The sequence below is a fragment of the Fundulus heteroclitus genome, chromosome 19 (genome assembly GCF_011125445.2).
Source record: "Fundulus heteroclitus isolate FHET01 chromosome 19, MU-UCD_Fhet_4.1, whole genome shotgun sequence".
In the NCBI taxonomy this organism is placed as follows: Eukaryota; Metazoa; Chordata; class Actinopteri; order Cyprinodontiformes; family Fundulidae; genus Fundulus; species Fundulus heteroclitus.
The window spans coordinates 27,774,479-27,794,772 of NC_046379.1; the positions used below are offsets into that span (position 1 = coordinate 27,774,479).

Below are 20,294 nucleotides of genomic sequence, written 5' to 3' on the forward strand. Positions count from 1 at the left end.
TTTAACACTGAAAACACTCCACGAAAAGTTTCTCCTAACCGAAATGTAAGATTTGATGTGTCCTTTTCTGGCTTGTTTGCGGTTGCTTGCTCTGCAAACGATGCAGTCATTTGAAATGTGTCGGCATTTTCAGGACACTGGAGGCTGGAAGACAATGCCGGAGAAAATTTAAACATGAATAGGGGATTTATGTTTATCCGACCAATTCCTTGCTGTAAAAATGTTTGCCCTTTTTTTCTAAAGCCTTGTTGAGGTTTTGGGTCGATGGTAATGCTCAGATTCCTACGTAGATATCAAACAACGGATCAAGGAACCTCAAAGAAACCCCCAGTGAAACATGAGAAATGAATGGTCTCATGTGGGGGTACTTTGATAGACAAGCAAACGGGTTGGATTGTGGTTTTGGATGAGGTGAGAGGGCTTTTATAGTGCATTGCCCCAGCTTCTCTATGTTGGAACTATTTGGTATATGGGGGCAACCACATGTTTCATTATGCACCATGTTTATCTGTGTGCCCCACTTTTCTAAGCCAATGGCACAGCATGACTAACCACCGTCATGCAAATGTACAAGTCACAGCTAGGTTAATTTGTGTAAACTATCTAAGGGGATTATAAATGCGTTAAAATTGATATATTAATGGCCATAATATGGTGGCCATTTTTAGCCACTGATTGATGTTTTCAGCTTTTTGCTTTTCGTTTTAGTTGAGAGATTTTTCTTAATCTCCATTCAACAAAACAAAAATTGCTTCCCATGGTTTTTAAAAAAAGAGTTGCTATCTTTATCATGTTCATGCTCACCGGGTCATGTCTTTCTGTAGAACCTTTTAAGAACTTTTCATAGTTTCTGTTCTTGTAAAAAAGGGGAAAAAAGCATGAGATCAGTGTACTTTTTCTGGTGAAACAGTTGAATGTGTCTGGATGGGTTTGTCACGAAGGGGCAGAAAGGAAGCCATCTGGTGTTTAGCATCATAGTCTGAGTAGTCATTTCAATCTTTCAGAAATCCTGTCATGTTTTGGCGAATCAATGATATGGATCAAAATGTCGCTGAAGGTTTATTCTGAGGACTACTTACTCTTCCAAGACCTCTTTAGGCAAACTAAGTCCACAAGATTGCCTAAATACATTTTTCTTCTTTAAAATAATGTTAATATGTACTGATTTGTCCGTGTGTGTGTGTGTGTGTGAGACTGCGTTCATGTGAAGAGTGGTGTTTTTGTTTTTATTTTTTTGCTTCACTGCTAGAGAGACTTTCACTGTAGCAAAAAAAGAGAACAGAGCAGAAGAAGGCCCAGGAGACAGAGTAAGTCATTGAAGTTTGAAAGGTGTTCTGGGAAGTGCATGTACCCAATAGAGAGCTGCAACATAAAGTAGTGTGATCCTATAGTTTTCCTGTCAAAGTTTCACCAAACCTCCTAGAGACATGTATCACTAGTAGGGATAATCATAACCATAATGTCTAGCAATAGTGTCTACATGTGTGTTTAAGAAATTTGTACACCGTGAAAAAGTGAATTATTTTTTATCAGTCATTTCAGAAAGTTAAACCTATGTAATACATAGAATAATTGCATATAGGGTGTCATATAGTATATTAAGGTGTTATGTCCTGTAATTTCAATGATCATGCCTTGCAGATAATGAAAACCCAAAAATATACAAAAGGAATAGAAAAGATTTAAGATGAAATGGTAAGCCTCTATAAACAATGTTGATTTTCATGTACTCAGTGCTAAATACTTTAACATGAATTACTGCATCAATGAGTGGCATAGAGGCAATCAGTCTACTTTGCTTTGATAGTGGCCTTCTGGTCGTTTGCAGTGTTGGATCTAATGTCTCTTATCATCTTGCCAATTCTGTATAGATTATCTGTGGGGTTCTGGTCAGAGACGTTTGCTGGCCAATCAAGAACAGGAACACAATTGAATTGAATTGAATTTCTTTATTTTTCCCCCGTGGGGGAAATTTCGTTTCAGTACAGCCCATCAAGAGAAAGACAGACATGGGTAGATGGGAGACTGTGGCTGCAGCCTTGCCAGGTGTCCTCTTTTTGCAGAGTGGAGAAATGAATACATTTGGATGGTTGAGGAGGTGGGAAAAAGTGCATTACTTAAATGCAAGAAAAAAAAAAACTCAGCACAAATAATAGAAAAAAATACAGACAACATCATAAGCAGACACATTTCAGCTGGGAGGGTCCAGTACCCCAAGTGAGTGGGGGCACTGTGGATCTGAATTGGTTAAAAGTTTGCCGGCCCTCTGAGGGCCCCTGGGGGCCCCAAGCAATTTCCTGCCCTGCCTAATAGCACCCAGCGCCCCTGCCCATGTGTAGGATTTGTTTATGCACAGTGGCTCTTGATGTGCCGACTCCACCCTCAGTTCGCTCCTTGTCAAGCTCCCCCACATTCTTAAATGGATTTTGCGTGACAATCCTCTCAATCGTGTAGCTTTCCCTGTTGCTGGATCACCTTTTCCTTTCATTTTTGTAGATTTGTACTTCACTCAACTTTGTGTGAATTATGCTAAAGTACAGAACTCTGTGAACAACTAGCTTCTTCAGTGATAATACTGCCATTATACTGTAACATTTATATATATATATATATATATATATATATATATATATATATATATAAATAAAACAGTTTTTTAAAATAGATGTTATGTAATAAATTTTTTTCTAAGACACCAATTTCTTTTCTTTTTTATTATCTGTAAGACATAGTCATCAAAATTACAAGAGATAGAGGCTTGACATATTTAACTCTATGTGTAATGAATCTGAAATGAGTGACAAAAATATTGAACTTTTTCATGATTTTTCATTATTATTTGAGACACCCCTTTATGCTATTTTCACATTTTGCCATCTGGCAATGACAGACTTCATTGTTTTCGTGATGGGAATTTATGCGATAGATCAAAACCCACACATAATTGTAAGTTAAAAGAAAAAAGAGAATGTTTGTTATTTTTTAATAATTAAAAATCTATTATAACCCCTAAATCATACCACAATGAAAGGAGAAAGGTTGACTTTTCCGATGATTAGAACAGATTTGTATGAGAAACAAACTCTACCTCCATCATCTCAAACAGAAAAACCTAATTTCTGTCATGGCTTTTGTCCATGGGTCCTTGTTTGTGCTGTTAATATTTGTAAGCTTGAAGCTCAGATTTCAGAGGAAACCAAACAGATAGGAAATACAGTTGTCACTGTTTTCCAAGATAATGATTTATACGGAGTCAAGCTCATATTATGTGAACACATTAGTCATTCTGCCATGTACATCACTGATTTCCCTGACTTTTTATCACAATCATCATTTGCATTAACAGTGATGGATGTCATTTTTGGACAAGCTGATCTTACTGAGATTTTCGGTACACTATGGGCTCTATAAAAACGTCAAGGCCTTATTGTCTTTAAAAAAAAAAGGCTGATATTTGCCAATAGCTTGCTGGGTGACGCTAGCAAAGGCAGTTAAATTGACACTTCTGGCATGACAAGCAGTCCTCCCTATAATCACAGGCCCAGTTCTAGTTTATGCTATTAGCAACTTTAGCTAATTCGGGTTACTCTTTGAGCCATTATGCAAGAAGATTTAGGAAAGCATTGAAAATGTGTTTTTAGCCTTCCTTTGAGCAGTCATTAATGAGTAACATTAGGCAACATCACACAGCTCTGTGAGAGGACAATCATTGTAAAATAGAGATTTACTAATATTCCACAACAAACACAAAACGATTCGAATTGACATCAGCAATTAGCATGGTTAGCGTGGCTAGCATTACAGAGACAGCAGTGTGTATGTATTCCCAAGAGAACGTTGATCCTTGCCTCCAAATGTTTGCCAAAATTCAACATCCAACCTGTTGGATCACAGATATCTTTTAGCTACTGAAAATCTGGCTTTCTTTCAGCCTGAACTAACTGCATTAACTGCTGACAAGTCTCTGTGTGTCTTAACATGGGACGAAATATATTGTTGTCTTTCAAATAGACACAAAGAATTGCTAGCCTATTTTTTATAACTCATCTGCTGAGTAAAAGCTATTGGGCTGTAGATTGGGTTAGTTTCTTTCTAGTGAGCAGAGCAAAAGAAGATAGCAACAGGTGAGGGAGGATGAGTAAAGTTCTCCTATATGCTAGAAATATTAAGATAAAATTATCATCATTGGTCATGCACTTTGGATGGCATCTGATTAAAAAGGACTTCACAAAGGAACATTTCAGGGGTTTTGATCACACACCCTGAAACTGGTAACTGATCTGTCCATCTATTCTAAGACTAAGACTATCTGGAGACCTGTGAGTAAGACCATTCTTAGAACTATGTCATTTTATGAATTCCCTATATGAATTGATTTCTATATCTCATATCAATAATTCATTACCTGTCATGTTTTCAATCGGAGTCCAGACTGACTCAACTTTAAGGGAGTAGTTGAGCACACATTGGATTTTGCTTAAAAAAAAAAAACAAATATGTTTTTCCTCTTTAAAACTCTTTTTTTTCCCAGGCTGCACCTTGAACTCTCCCAGGAGTGTTTTCGGCAGGTGGAGATGAGAGGGGGGAAAAAAGGAAGATTTGATGGTGTGCAGAGGAAACAGAAAAGCTGAGAGAGCGGAAGCTAAAACCAAATTATTTACTGCTGTATGATAAACATGCCGGCATATAGGATGGAACAAATTTGAATGACAAGGCAACTGATTTCTCCTAATTGGTTTTGACTGTCTGTCTTTGAACTGCCGGTGTGCTGAGCTCTGTTTCTAGGCAAACGGCTTATCTCCTGCAATCTGAAGTGCTTCTTAATTTCCCGTACAAATATCAAACCTCTCCACACTGGATTAGTTGCAATTTAATGTGATTTGCACTGTTGGAGCTCACAGGGGCCTTTTTTTTTTTCTTTCGCTTGAAAAATGAGTGAAGCCAAACCCGGCTTTGAGGTGCCTCTCTCTGTTCTACCTTCAGTTCTACCTTCAGCATGAGAACACCAACACATCCCACCCACATGTCTGTTCCCACCTGCAGTTCAACATACTTGCACGGGAGAAAGTAAACAAGAGAAGGAGACTATCACGGGAATGCGATAACAAGCAGTTTCAATGACAATCTGCATTAAGGAGTTTTCTCAAAGTAAGGAAAGCATCTTGGGATGAAAACTGGTTCTTAAGCTGCGATCTCTTGATCCAAGAAAAACTCACCGGTGGAGCTGATTTGCATGACAAACAAATGACATTATGTCACTTGGCACTTCCTTTCCTCTCCCTTTGCTTTGCATGAAAAATGAGCCGTTAAAGGTACAGTCAGGAGGTCTGGGGAGGGAGGGAGGACAATCAGCGCTTGCTGTCAAGAGCTCACCAAAGATGTACTCTCCAAATGATTGACAGATGCTTTCTCTCAGCAGCATCCACAAACATAGAAAAAAAAAACTCACCACAAGCATCTCCCTTTGTTGCCTGTTAGAAGTTTTATTGACAGCCCTGCTCTAGATTAGGTAGCTCCTTAGGAAGGTTGAGCCGTCCTGCTGGGCATGTAACCATTTTTTTTCTGCAAGCACACCCAGCAAAGTGTAAACTTAGTACAAAAACTTAAGAAACATGTCCTTTGGTTGGTTATCTGCTTTGCTGAAAAATAACGATCTTTGGTAATAACTCCCACACTGCTGGAAAATATGCTTATTTCTCTTTAAATTGTACTACATTTGTAAGGAAAATACATTTGGGGTAGAGATGTGTATATACTGTAGGTTGTGGCCATGTAACTTGCTCAATCCTCTCTATCAACGCCAAACAGCTTATTCTGTTATGAACATGATCAATTTAGGTACTTGGGAGTTTAATGAGAGATGATTAAAGTTGCCAGACTTAGGCATCGATAGCAGCTAATGGTAAGCTGATGCTAAACAGCTTTTGGTGGAGGGCCTGTGATGGTGTGGGATGACATCTCCCTTAATAAGAAAACAAAGAATGCTATAATTAGAGGGGTTTTTAATGTGCCAAAATGTTGAGATTGGATTCTATAACAAGTGGCAAACCCATGTCTCCACTTTTAGAGACAGAACTCTGCCCCCCAAGGTGTCACAGTTCAACCCCACAAAATAGACTTCATCACAGAATATTTCCAGTAATTGGAAAAAATTTAAGAACCCTACTAGGGCTGGACAATAATTTAATAACAATATATATTGATATTAGAAGTGTGAATCAATAGGAAATAAAAGGTCAATAAATGGGTAAATAAAATTAAAAATTCAATAAAAACAACAGTTTTCCTTCCTTTTGCATTCTAACATCATGTAGGTTAGTACTACAGTCATTACATCCTCCCAACCAATCACAAACACAGACCCGGGTAAGCTCCTTCACCCAGCTCCGCCCCCTTAAAGAGTTCAGATAGCACTTATTTTTTTTTTTTTTTTTTTATTAAAACTTACAGTTTGGTCAAAAGTTGGTTGAATAAGTGGTTGAGTTTGAATTCAGCGTTTGTGTGTCCTGTATCTAAAAATAGTTAATTTAGGAACGGCACAAAACGGCCAGGGCTGCACTCCAAATATATGTTTTGATTTTTTTGATAATTATTGATCAATACGCTTTTTCTATATTGTCTAGCCATAGGCCTGACCCCCATCCGATTAAAGACTTCAGACATCAACATGAACGTGCTGTTTGTGCCAGAGTGCCAGAAAAAATAAAAAAAAAACATTTGCTGGCTGAGGAGCGGGATGTCATTCCACAGCACTGAGGGTAGTTGGTGACCAGCATGAGCAGGACATGTCAGCCTGTTATAATTGTGTTCAGTTCTCCCACACATTACGGATGGCTCTGTTTGTTAAATGTATGAATGAATTGGGCTTCCAGTTGGTGCTTTTTCTTCAGACTTTAATCATCCAGTCTTGCAAGACACCAAACAGCAGTCAATAGCAGAACAAGGATTTTGATGTTGGAAGAGAGGATTTAAACTTTCTTGTTTTGTGCTAAATTTATGAAAATATTATTAATCAGCAGCACCTTAGACCTCAACAAATCAGCCATTGTGTATTTGTTTTTTTTATTAAAAAAGACAGACAGACAGACAGATAGATAGATAGATAGATAGATAGATAGATAGATAGATAGATAGAGATAGATAGATAGATAGATAGATAGATAGATAGATAGATAGATAGATAGATAGATAGATAGATAGATAGATAGATAGATAGATAGATAGATAGATATTCAAACAATATAATTCAAGTTCAGTTAATCCTACATTTATAAAATACAAATGTCATGGTTGAGTTTTGGTTTGGCTTTGTTTTTCTGTTATTTTCATTTTTTCATCTCTTTTGGGTTAGGTTTGACTTTATTTATTGTTAGTTTTCAGTCATCAGTTATTTTCTGTCATTTTTCACTTCACCTCCTCAGCAGTCAGTCACACCTGTTATCATTTACCAGTCAATTAGCCAGATCCTTGTTCCACCTGTGTAGTGCTCTATTTAAACCTCCCTCTGCCTTCAGTTCAGCACTGGGCCGTCATCATTCCACACCTCTCCATGCCAGTCCCCGTTTTGCCCTGGAAGCTTTGTTTTGCTCCTGTTAAGGTTAGTCCTGTCAGTCACTCTAAAGACTGTTTGTTCACTGTTTGTTCCTGGAGAGGTTCTGCTCTGTGTCCTGGTGTCTCCAGAGAACTGCTAACTGGACTAGCCATCCTGGAAAGGCTCTGCTCTGTGCCCTGGTGTCTCTCAAGTTCTGCTAACCTGACTAGCCGCCCTGGTGAAGCTCAGCTCTGTGCCCTGGTGTCTCCAATGAACGGCTAACCTGAGTGCTATGAGGCCTGCTAGCCGAGCAGCACCTTGCAAGTGTGGACTCTCTGTCTCCGGGCCGTCAGCTCCTGCCATCACATTCATCCCTGACCTTCTGCAGTCCTGAACCTCCGGTCTTCATCATTCACCACCCAGCATACTTCCTTCAATAAAGACTCAAACTTTTAGTCCCATGTGTGCGTCCTGAGTTCATCAGTAAACAAAACCATGACAGTACGGCCCAGTCAAAGGGTGAACTCAGGCGCCATGCGGGGCTTACCTGCAGGAGTTGACGACCCGGACATCCTCGCATATCTGGAGATGTGCGAACGCCAGATGAGGGAGAGGTACGCCAAGATGGCTTCTGCCCGGGACCCTGCGCCACCGATCCGGGTCGACTCCACTTCCCCCGTGGTTCACGTGGGCGTTGTTACAGCTACCCCGGAGCCCAGTGAGAGAAGCCGCTCAGCCTCTCGTCGTCTCGGTCATCACCTCCATGACTCGCAGCTGGCCCCTCGAGTGAGGCTCATCATTCCACCTAGCAGAGCCCCACGCATCAAGGAGAGCCAGCTGTGGGAGTTCTACTACGGTGACCGAGACGACCTTCTGCCCTGCTGGCCAGCTGCCACCCCCGAGATTGCCCCAGATTCCTCATCTGTCCCCTCCCGGCGAAGACAGCAGAACCACCGGCGCGGAGGGTCCGTCAAGGCTAAAGAGGAGGATCCGCCTCCAACCTCGGTGTCCGCTGAAGCCTGTAGCCCGGCGCCGCTCTCTGAAGCCTGTAGCCCGGCGCCGCTCTCTGAAGCCTGTAGCCCGGCGCCGCACTCTGAAGCCTGTAGCCCGGCGCCGCTTTCTGAAGCCTGTTGCCCGTCACTGCCTGAAGTAGCCGAGGGGAGGGTTCCGCCTCCACCAGTAAGCTCCGCTCTGCCGGCCGCCGAAGGATCTGCTCTGCCGACCACTGAAGGCTCCGCTCTGCCGGCCGCCAAGAAAATAGATCCACCGGCCGACGAGGATGAGCCCGAGGCCTCCGAGGGAGCCGCTTTGCCTCAGCCCGAGGCCTCCGAGGGAGCCGCTTTGCCTCAGCCCGAGGCCTCCGAGGGAGCCGCTTTGCCTCTGTCCAAGCCTCGTGAGGAGGTCCAGGAGGACCTGCCTCCGCCCAAGCCTCGTGAGGAGGTCCAGGAGGACCTGCCTCCGCCCAAGCCTCGTGAGGAGGTCCAGGAGGACCTGCCTCCGCCCAAGCCTCGTGAGGAGGTCCAGGAGGACCTGCCTCCGCCCAAGCCTCGTGAGGAGGTCCAGGAGGACCTGCCTCCGCCCAAGCCTCGTGAGGAGGTCCAGGAGGACCTGCCTCCGCCCAAGCCTCGTGAGGAGGTGCAGGAGGACCTGCCTCCGCCCACGGTTTCCGCCGAGACCGGTAGCTTGGCCCTGCCTCTGACTTCTCTGTTTGGCCGGAGCCGCCGACTGCGGACTCCGAGCCGCTCGACTCTGCCTCGTCGGGGCCGTCCACCACGGCGCCCGCCTCTGACTTCTCTGTTTGGCCGGAGCCGCAGACTGCGGACTCCGAGCCGCTCGACTCTGCCTCGTCGGGGCCGTCCACCACGGCGCCCGCCTCTGACTTCTCTGTTTGGCCGGAGCCGCAGACTGCGGACTTCGAGCCGCTCGACCCTGCCTCGTCGGGGCCGTCCACCACGGCGCCCGCCTCTGACTTTCCTGTTCGGCCGGAGCCGCCGACTGCGGTCTCCGGGCCGCTTGACTTTGCCTCGTCGGGGCCGCCCTCCTCGAGGGTTTAGTCGGGCGATGCTGCTCCGCCGCCTGCCTCGTCCAGGACGACCTCCACGAAGACTTTTTCTTTTTTGCTTAGCAGCCGTTCTTGCCTGAGCCCTTAAGGCCAGTGCCTTCTGTTATTTTTTTGGGCTCGATTCCAGTTTTTGATTTACTTAGGATTTTGGGGTTTTAGAGTTATTTAGGGGTTCTTGTTTTCTTAGAGTTCTTAGTCTCTGTTTTACTTTTGTTTTTCCTGCTCCGTTTTAGGATTCTAGGTTTTGCCTTAGTTTCCAAGCTTTGCTTTGTTTCCTCATTTATAGCCTTAGTTCTCTGGTTTTCTCGTTAGTTTACTTATTCATGTTCTAGTTTTCTTGTTTTGCCTTAATTTCTAGTTTAGCCTTAGTCTCATAGTTCTGCTTAGTATTTTGTTTTGGTTTTGCATTAGTTTTATAGTTTTTCTTGAATGTCTTGATCTTTTTCCTAGTTTTTTTGTTTTATTTTGATTTTCTAGTTTTTTGCTTCGGTTTTTCTTTTGTATCCCTACCCTAGTTCTTCTGGTTTTGTTCTATAGGTTAGTTCATGCCTGGTTTTCTAGTTTTTGGTTTAGATCTGTAGTTTCCCAGCGCTCTTTAGGTCCCAGCGCTTCTTAGTTTTGTTTTGGCCCCCTAGCTCTTAGTCCCCTGGCGTGTTTGACGCTCTCCATTCTCCGGAATTTAGACGCCCTTAGTTCCTGGAATTTTTGTTTCCTGGCGTGTTAGGACGCCCTCTGACCCCTGTAGATTTCGTGTTTTTCTGGCGTGTTAGAACGCCCTTTGTCTCCTGGCGTATTAGGATGCCCTTTGTTCCTGGTTCCCTGGTGTTTAGATTTCTAGCGTTTAGATTTAGTGTTCCCGACGTGCTTAGACGCGCTCTGTTCTCGATTCCCCGGCGTGTTAGGACGCCCTCTGTTTTCGGTTCCCCGGCGTGTTAGGACACCCTCTGTTTTCGGTTCCCCGGCGTGTTAGGACACCCTCTGTTTTCGGTTCCCCGGCGTGTTAGGACGCCCTCTGTTTTTGGTTCCCCGGCGTGTTAGGACGCCCTTTGTTCTCGGTTCCCCGGCGTGTTGGGACGCCCTCTGTTCTCGGTTCCCCGGCGTGTAAGTACGCCCTCCGTTCTTGTTCCTAGGCGTTTTAGATGTTCCTGCTTCCCTCATATCCCGACGTTCTCTTCCCCAGCCCCGGCGTTTTCCTCACGTCCCGGCGGGTTTCCCTTTGGCGTTAAGTACGCCCGTTCCTTCCCTTTGGCGTTAAGTACGCCCGTTCCTTCCCTTTGGCGTTAAGTACGCCCGTTCCTTCCCTTTGGCGCTGTCGTGCGCTCGTTCCTTCCCTTTGGCGCTGTCGTGCGCTCGTTCCTTCCCTTTGGCGCTGTCGTGCGCTCGTTCCTTCCCTTTGGCGCTGTCGTGCGCTCGTTCCTTCCCTTTGGCGCTGTCGTGCGCTCGTTCCTTCCCTTTGGCGCTGTCGTGCGCTCGTTCCTTCCCTTTGGCGCTGTCGTGCGCTCGTTCCTTCCCTTTGGCGCTGTCGTGCGCCTGTTTCTTCCCTCTGGCGTTGTCGTACGCCTGTTTCTTCCCTCTGGCGTTGTCGTACGCCTGTTTCTTCCCTCTGGTATTGTCGTACGCCTGTTCTGCCTTGTGGCGATGTTCGCCTGTCGTGCCCGTTTTTGCCTGGTGGCGATGTTCGCCTGTCAACGTCGGTTAAACGCCTTTTGTTTTGCCTACCAGCATCTGTTAGACATCCTTTTTAGTTCGCCCTAGTGGGTAGTTTTGGTTTGATTTTAGCCCACGATCCTACTTTCCCTCCACCCACCCAGGTTAGATCAGCTTAGTTATGACTCTTGCCCGCCATCCTGCCGTCCCTCCACCCACCCTGGTTAGATCAGCTTAGTTATGACTCTTGCCCGCCATCCTGCCGTCCCTCCACCCACCCTGGTTCGGTCACTTTGTAGTTTGTTTTGTTTGATAGGCCGTCCGGAGTCCGGCCTTGAGGGGGGGGTAATGTCATGGTTGAGTTTTGGTTTGGCTTTGTTTTTCTGTTATTTTCATTTTTTCATCTCTTTTGGGTTAGGTTTGACTTTATTTATTGTTAGTTTTCAGTCATCAGTTATTTTCTGTCATTTTTCACTTCACCTCCTCAGCAGTCAGTCACACCTGTTATCATTTACCAGTCAATTAGCCAGATCCTTGTTCCACCTGTGTAGTGCTCTATTTAAACCTCCCTCTGCCTTCAGTTCAGCACTGGGCCGTCATCATTCCACACCTCTCCATGCCAGTCCCCGTTTTGCCCTGGAAGCTTTGTTTTGCTCCTGTTAAGGTTAGTCCTGTCAGTCACTCTAAAGACTGTTTGTTCACTGTTTGTTCCTGGAGAGGTTCTGCTCTGTGTCCTGGTGTCTCCAGAGAACTGCTAACTGGACTAGCCATCCTGGAAAGGCTCTGCTCTGTGCCCTGGTGTCTCTCAAGTTCTGCTAACCTGACTAGCCGCACTGGAGAAGCTCAGCTCTGTGCCCTGGTGTCTCTCAAGTTCTGCTAACCTGACTAGCCGCCCTGGTGAAGCTCAGCTCTGTGCCCTGGTGTCTCCAATGAACGGCTAACCTGAGTGCTATGAGGCCTGCTAGCCGAGCAGCACCTTGCAAGTGTGGACTCTCTGTCTCCGGGCCGTCAGCTCCTGCCATCACATTCATCCCTGACCTTCTGCAGTCCTGAACCTCCGGTCTTCATCATTCACCACCCAGCATACTTCCTTCAATAAAGACTCAAACTTTTAGTCCCATGTGTGCGTCCTGAGTTCATCAGTAAACAAAACCATGACAACAATCAAATAAAAAAAAAAAAAAAAATGGAAATACAACATTAAAAATATGAATTGCAAATTGGAGTAAAATACTAGAAATAACAAAAGTCATAATTCACAACTCTTTAATTAAGTACAATTTAAAAAACAACAAATTTTGAATTGTTTTACAGAGGTCCTACGCTCTGCTGCCTTCATCTTTTGTTGCCCTGTAAATTAGATTTTGTCACAATCCTAAGGGGTTTGGTTATTTACTAGTTTCTAAGTTCCTTAGATTGTGTTTGTTTTGTGTATAGTTTTCCTGTGTTTCATGCCTTTCTGGTTTCTCACCCTAGTTGCCTCCCCTGCTGTGCGTATTTCTGTTGATTGTTACTCATCTGTTCCTTATCCAGTTGATTACCTCCAAGGGTATTTAAGTTCCTGTTTTCTGTTCATTAGTCGTGGGATCCTCTGATAACGTTCCTCTGTTAACTCACCTGAAGTCCCGTCCTGTGCTCTGTTCAATAAAATGATTAACCTTTATGATGGCTCTCCATCGCCTTCACTGCATCTGTGGTCCTCGACACCCGCAAGTCATGACAGATTTAGGTCTTCTTCAGGGAACGTTATGGTGTGAGTGTAGTGAAAATGAGGAATTCTGACAGCTTTATTGGTCGTATAAAGCTTCAGTCACTGGGGTTTTGTGTTACTTGGTTAGATTATAATGTGGTCTGGTTTCATTTATGATTAAATACTAAACAAACAAGATGTGTTGTTGGTTGCCAGTGATAGAAATTAGTTGTGGCATTAAATTAAAAAATGTCAAGCGGTGCTAAGGAAAGTAAATCCTCTTACGCATTCAAAATAAATATCTATTTTTGTTCAAATTTAAATCCATGATATCATTTTATAATCTTCTAATAAACTGCTGTAAACTGAATACAGATTGCCTTCCACTGTATTGTGTTTTTACTTTCCAATTATTAAAAAAGAAAATCCAAAGGTTTTACACATTTAATCAGATTTATGAAAAACTGTTTGCCGGCAACAAACTGTAAACCTTCCATAATAATCCACGTATAATTTTTACTGAGCGGCTTCAAAAAGTGTTCACCATATAAGGTGAACATTTTCACATTACATCACTTAACATCCACCAACTTTTGTGTTATTTGTTGGGATTTTAAGTGAAAGAGAAAAACAAAGTTGTGCATGGCTGTGAAGTGAAAAATGACTTATAGTTTTCACATTTTCTTCTGCTTTGTAAAACCTTCTCTGGCAGCCATTGCATCTGCAAGTTTTTGGGGTATGTCAGATTCAGATTCAGATTACTTATTGCATGGCAAAAAAAAAAAGACAAAAACAGTCAGTTCTTCCAGTTTTGCACATCTAAACACTGCACACAAAACTAAAAAGATCGTTGTTGTTTTCTGTTATTTGCACAGAACTGTATCCATTACACTACTATTCTGAATGCTTGAATTCTTACTCTAAAATAACTTTTACTTATATTACATTAGTAAAAAATAAAAAACATGGTGATCTATCTTAAGAGGCTCTTATCAAACTAAGTCTCTGTTAATAGAAGTAATCAAATGTGTTACATTAGTGAACCGAAAGCTCGGCCATCTAGACTGAACACGCTTTCATTTTACAAAGTAAATATTTATTTCTTTATCGTGGACCAGTTATGTTACTTCAAGCTAAAACACTGCATTCAATTATAGTGCATTGCAGTTCAGGCTTGTTTTGTTTTTTTTGAAGTTAGGTTGAATGAACTTGAATTATTTAACAAGTTCCGCACAAATAAACGCCAGCGTCTCTGTCAGGGTTAGTATGTGGCTGCTCTGCTGGGGTTTTTTGGACATTTTTGTCCAGGAAGGATAAGGAGTCATTCTGAATGTGAATCTAAGCTTTGAGAAAAGACTCCACACCCATCCTGAGAACACAATTACACTGTGTTTTTTTTTTTTTTGTTATGGAGGGTTTGATTTGTGTAATTTACCATGACTGAGGAGAAATGTTAAAATCTCATTTTGTTTTGATGTTGGTCCTGTTGCGTAGCCCTGCAGGGGGTGGTCTTTTATTGGAATATGACTTGCTCACTTGGTGCTTAGAAAGTATTGATTTTTGAATCTTGCTTGCGGCTTTGATGTCTTTGTACAGGAGCAGTCATGCGCCCTGAGATGTTGAGCATGAGTGGGCGGAGGCACACAGTTACACCACCAAAAAATGATTTTGGCCTTGGTTTCCAACAAGGGATGTTCGAAACCAGATATTTACATACACGTCACACATAAGCCTTTTTCCTCACTGACGGACAATAAATCAGACCAAACTTTTCCTGTTTTATGTCAGTTAAAATCAACACAGTTTTGTTATATTTGCTAAAACCCAGTATATAATGGGAGACAAAATATTGTGCTTAGCTTTCTTAAAATTCAGAAGCTTGCATACAGGGTTATAGCATTTTATTCAATTGCCTTTTAAATAAAACAAATATATTTTAAGATTCTTGCCATAATTTGCTGAAGTTTTGGCCCATTCCTCCTGACGGAACATGTAAGGAGGAACTGTGTGAGGTTGTAGGCTGCCTTGTTGGTGCACACCTTTTCAATGATGCTCAAAAGGGTTTTGTGACAACCACTCCAAAAGATTAACTTCCTAATTTCGCCGTATGCTTAGGTTTATGGCCATTTGGAACACCTATTGGAGCCAAGGCTCTAACTTCTTGGTTGATAAATTGCTTCATCATCTTTGCTTTCCCAAAATCTTTGAAGGCAATAAATTCTTAGTGTATTTAAACTTTAATGAAACATTCTCACACTTATAATTCTAACTCTGGCTTCTCTAACCTCCAGTCGGTCAAGGTAGATGACCGTTCACACTGAGTCTGGTTCCGCTGGAGGTTTTCCTTCTTGTTAAAGGGGAGTTTTCCTCTCCACTGTCACTTCATGCATGCTCAGTAAGAGGGATTGCTGCAAAGCCATCGACAATGCGGACGACTGTCCCTGTGGCTCTATGCTCTTTCAGGAGGAGTGAATGCTGCTTGATGCCATCTACTGGGTTTTATTAGATAGGAAACTTGCTGACCAATCTGTATAACTTGATTGAATTTGACTTTGTAAAGTGCCTTGAGTTGACATGTGTTGTGAATTGGTGCCATATAAATAAAATTGAATTGAACTGAATTAACATCTAGCAAATAGAAATAACTTAAATCCTGAATGAGCAAACAGAGGAAAAGGTTCGTCTGAGTTTGTAAAAGCTACCGCCCTCTGTCGGCGGTGGGACATCTCTGGGCCCTGTCCAGTCCTTTTACTCCAGAGAAGCATTGAATAACTTATTTTTAAGGAAATGACTCTCGAAACAGAAACTATACTTCAACACTTTTAATCTAAACAAGTCAGAGAAATGGTTACAGATCAGCTCTGAAGTATCAGCACTGGAAAAGGGGATGATGAAGAGCGAACCCAGAATGTTAATCACATGAGTCTTTATAGAAGCCATGGACTTTAAGATTATCCAAGCATACGTGCTGGCCCAAGATTTCTGATTGTTTCCTTTATTAGTCGTTTTGTCCATATTTATGTATGTCTGTAAAGTCCACAATAACTGACAACCATTTGTTATTTTCCCAATAACTGCTTTCAACTGGCCTTACAATCTCCATGTAATATCTAACAAATTAATGTCAGACATTAAATCTAACATTATCTACAAGGCATTGTGCTTAAATATCTGGTTTCAACATCAGTAATTCAGTTAAGAATGTGTAACTCATGTCAGATAGAGACCTCACACACAGAATGTAATGAATCTAGCAGAGGAAGATTATGGTGTGCGGCTAATAAAAGCCCAAAATTAAATTCCTTAAACTGAAAATTAAAGTATTATGTAAAGCCCCTGCAAAATTGTACAAAACATGTTGTAATGATAAACATCATTAGGAAATCTTATTTGATGGTTTTCCCGCCGAGAGCCATTCACACAATCCACAAGGACTAAATGATTATCTCTAAAGAAGCTGACTGGTCTCAGAATGCTGGTCCCTGCAAATTAATGGACGTTGAGTGGAAGGAAAAAGCACGGAGGAGAAATGTGCCTAAGCAACAGGAATAACCCCACTATTGTAAGAACGACATCCGTCCATGTGAGCTGTATTAGTAGCCACCGCTGCCCTGGGGCGAGGTTGCCATACAATCGGCGCCACCGGGCCCTCTGACCACCGCCAACAGGCAATTCAGGTGAAGTGTCTTGCCCAAGGGCACAACGGTTGAGACGGTCGGAGCAGGGGATCGATCCGGCAACACGCCAGTTGCAGGACGATCAGTAACAGATTTACTAGAAAGCAATAGTTTGGCTCAACTAATATATTTACTTTTCACCAACAAATAAAATGAATAAGTCATTTCAATCATTTATCAATGTGTAGCAAAAAAACACAGAGATAGATGAATGAAAGGATGATTTTGTCGTCCAAGGATGACGAAGCTGAAGAAGATAAGTGAAAATGATCCGTTGTTGGATGAAGACACACAATTCATTACAATGTCGCCCAGAAAAGTACAAAAATGGAGTAGAACGCTCTGCGGCATAGAAGGGGGGAGGGTGTGAAGTGCCTCCTTTAGATTTAAAGGGACAGCACCAAAACGAGCTGTTCTCAGATGCACCTCAGAACAGGGGCAGGAGAGGGGCTGTGGGGCAACAATAACGAGGAATTCAGACCACAGCATGGCAGTTCTCCTTTATATGGACCCCAACTGAAGGATTTAAATGTGAAAAGGAATGCATTTAAAAGCATATGTCCTCTGTAAGATTAGAACTGTCCTAATGCTTGTTTTTGAGAATACAAAAATCATTAACAAGTTCATTCATGCAACCAGTGGCGGCTGGTGAAAAAAAAATCTCAATGGGGCTGGTCAATAGATTTCCCTGCCTAACCCAGTACATGCATTTAAATTAAAAGTTGGAAAATTACTACGATTCCACAATAAGCATTTAATTAATAAAAAAAAAACATTGTTCACAAAGGATTATTTTGTTGTTTTTGTCTTATTAATCCTTTTCACAGACTCATGCCAGAGGGTTTGCATACATTGTACATGTACGTATATTATTACGAAACAAACGTTTACGGGATTCCTCCTGAGGAGCTGGCCCAAGTGGCCGGGGAGAGGGACGTCTGGGCCTCCCTACTGAAGCTGCTACCCCCGCGACCCGACCCCGGATAAGCGGAAGAAGACGGACGGACGGACGGACGGACGTTTACGTCTTGACTTAAATATATATCCTAATTTTTTATTTATATAATGATTTAAGTAGAACAATGACTAGTGCAAAATTAAGTTGTATTTACTGGAGATGAAGTGTAGACTGAAAATTCTGTCGTGGTATGGTCGATTGGGATTGTCTGCCTGCATCCTTTTCATTTAAATTATCCATTTCTCTCGTCTTTCTTCGTCCTTCGGTAAACGAAAGAAACGTACATCCGACGATTTGGAATGCCTCTGTGTGCAACCGGGAGCACAACAAGTCGTAGCCATTGTTTAGATTCCAAAAATAAACTAAAAATACGCTCTAATTCACTCGTTTTGTCACGCTGGTAAGCGAAAACTGTACTGTTTTTGCCGACCACCGTGACCATAGGACGGATGTAGCTCGTGACGTCACGCGTGAAGTGCACCTATCACTGTGCAGCTAGGGCTATGACTCCAGGAGCCCCAAACCCATTCATTTTGGTGATGATGATTGGCCAAATATTTATAAATCTTCCCTAGCAACAGTATACGATTGGTTATACGATTGGTAGTCCCACAAGTGTAGAAGAAGAGAAATGATACGTTCTGTTGGTGGAAATGCACTGTTAAATGAGAGTCAATTGGTAGAGTCAATTAGTAAAAGTGTTTTAATAATTCTTATTACATGTAGCCACGAACTATTAAGTAAAAACTGACATTAATAATACTTTTAAAATCTATGCATATTTTAACTTTTCCCCTCCACATCTAGGGAGGGCAGCGCCCGAGCGCCCCCTACGGGCCAGCCGCCACTGCATGCAACACTTCTCCTTTATAGCGTGTATGTGTTGTTGTTTTGTTTTTTTTCTCAGCTTAGATTCATAGACGGATGAAACAACTTGCCACCATTTGTAAGAGTGGGAGCTGTTGGATGTCTGAGAATACACAAACAATTAACTGTCTGCATATAATTAGTACCTGATGAAATTGGATGATAGTAAATACGCTGTGGTGCCACCCTCTCCCAAGGCCTGTCTCAAAGCAATATGACTCTTTGTTTGGGCTGGAGCTGAAACATTACAGTGTAATTTTAAGAATGTCAGGATGTATTGCTGAGTCGTGTCATTGCCCCCCACAAGATTCATCGCATTCCACTCAGTGGTGTCAAACGTATTTCATGTGACAGCTGGAGTAATTCGTGCATATTATAGTCCCTTTTACTGTTTGCCACTCCCCTGTTTTTCCTTACCGTTTTTTTCCCCCTCAATGGAGATTTAATTGCCTGGATGCAGCAATGAGATGTACCAGTAACTGTGTTTGATCACAACTGACAGCAGCGTCATAAACTGTAATCCAATTCAGAAATTCAGCTTGTTTACTTTGTTTTAACAAAGCTAGAATAATGAATGACACAAACTGGTTTAAATTACTTTAAGGACACCCCCACCCCCAGCTTATTAAGTTAACTAATTATGGGAAAAGTTTGTTCGTCTGTGAAAACTGTTACTGCGCTAGATGAGTAAAATTATTCCCATGATAACTTTTGTAATTTTTCATAATGATAAAAAATATAATTCTCTGCCAAAATTCCCCTTTTACCGAGCTTCTGAGACATCAGACTTAACTGAATCGCACTCCTTTGACTGCAACTCCTACATAACTTTAATTTGCCAAAAGCTCAAACCTGTTAATTCAGTGCCTTGTAACAATTTTTTTTTCTTTTTTCAGATTTTGTTGCGTCACATTATTTTATTTATCTATTTGTTGCTTGTATGTCTAACATTTTTGCCAGTTCTTCTTGCAGAATAGCTCAGTTATACTGAATGGAGAGAAGTGTTGGAGAAAAGCCTTGTCAAAGATTCCCTATTTGAGTTTGGTCTAAATTTTGGCTGGGTCAGTCTCACACCTCAACATGCTTTGCTCTACACAGGAGTGGAGGACCTTTTCTCTCTCAGGGGGCCATTTCAGCTTTTAGAAGTCCTCTAAAGGGTCACACTCAGTTTGGAAACCCTTATGATGCAACAATAATTATAAATTTATAGAACCTCTTTACTTCAACGAAAGAATATTTATACATCTACATCTAATGAAAAATGCTGCTTTAAGTATCCACTTTTCATTTTCCGCTGTTGCTTTGATTGACATCTGTCCGCCTATCCATGTCAAACTTTCGTAGGACCACGCCTGTTGGGTTACCGTTTTGTTTCTCCACAAAGCTTTGATTATTTCATTTGTCTTCTTGGAATTGTGTGGCAGGTCGGACAAAAGAATTCAGCAGGTCCATATATGGCCAGGAGGCCGTAGCTTCCCCACTCCTGCTCTGAACAATTACACCGTAGCTCTGGCTGTATGTTTAAGGTTTTGCCCTGCTGGAAAAGGAATGTCAACCCCAATCTCAAGTCTTTTGCAGCCTCTGACAAAGTGGCCACGAACTCAAATCCTCCAGGGTCGGTGTCCTGCAACTTTCCGGTGTCCCTTACCCTTCACACCTGAATCAAATGGCTAAAGTATCTCACTAGCAAGGAGTCAAGCTATGCTAATGAGCTCATATTGGAGTCAGGAATGTTGAAGAATAGATTCCTCTAAAAGATGCAACACAAAGGCTTTTGAGGACTGGAGTTGGAGACCACTGCTCTAACACATTTTTAATTTTTTTTTAACGAGGATTGACCTGTTTATGACTCCAATCTGTCC

At 42.4% G+C, this 20,294-nt stretch overlaps 1 protein-coding gene across 1 annotated transcript in view; it reads left to right on the forward strand.

Moving 5' to 3' along the window:
* gfra4a (GDNF family receptor alpha 4a) overlaps positions 1-20,294 on the forward strand; it is a 254,160-nt gene that overhangs the window by 169,229 nt on the left and 64,637 nt on the right. The window lies entirely within an intron of this gene.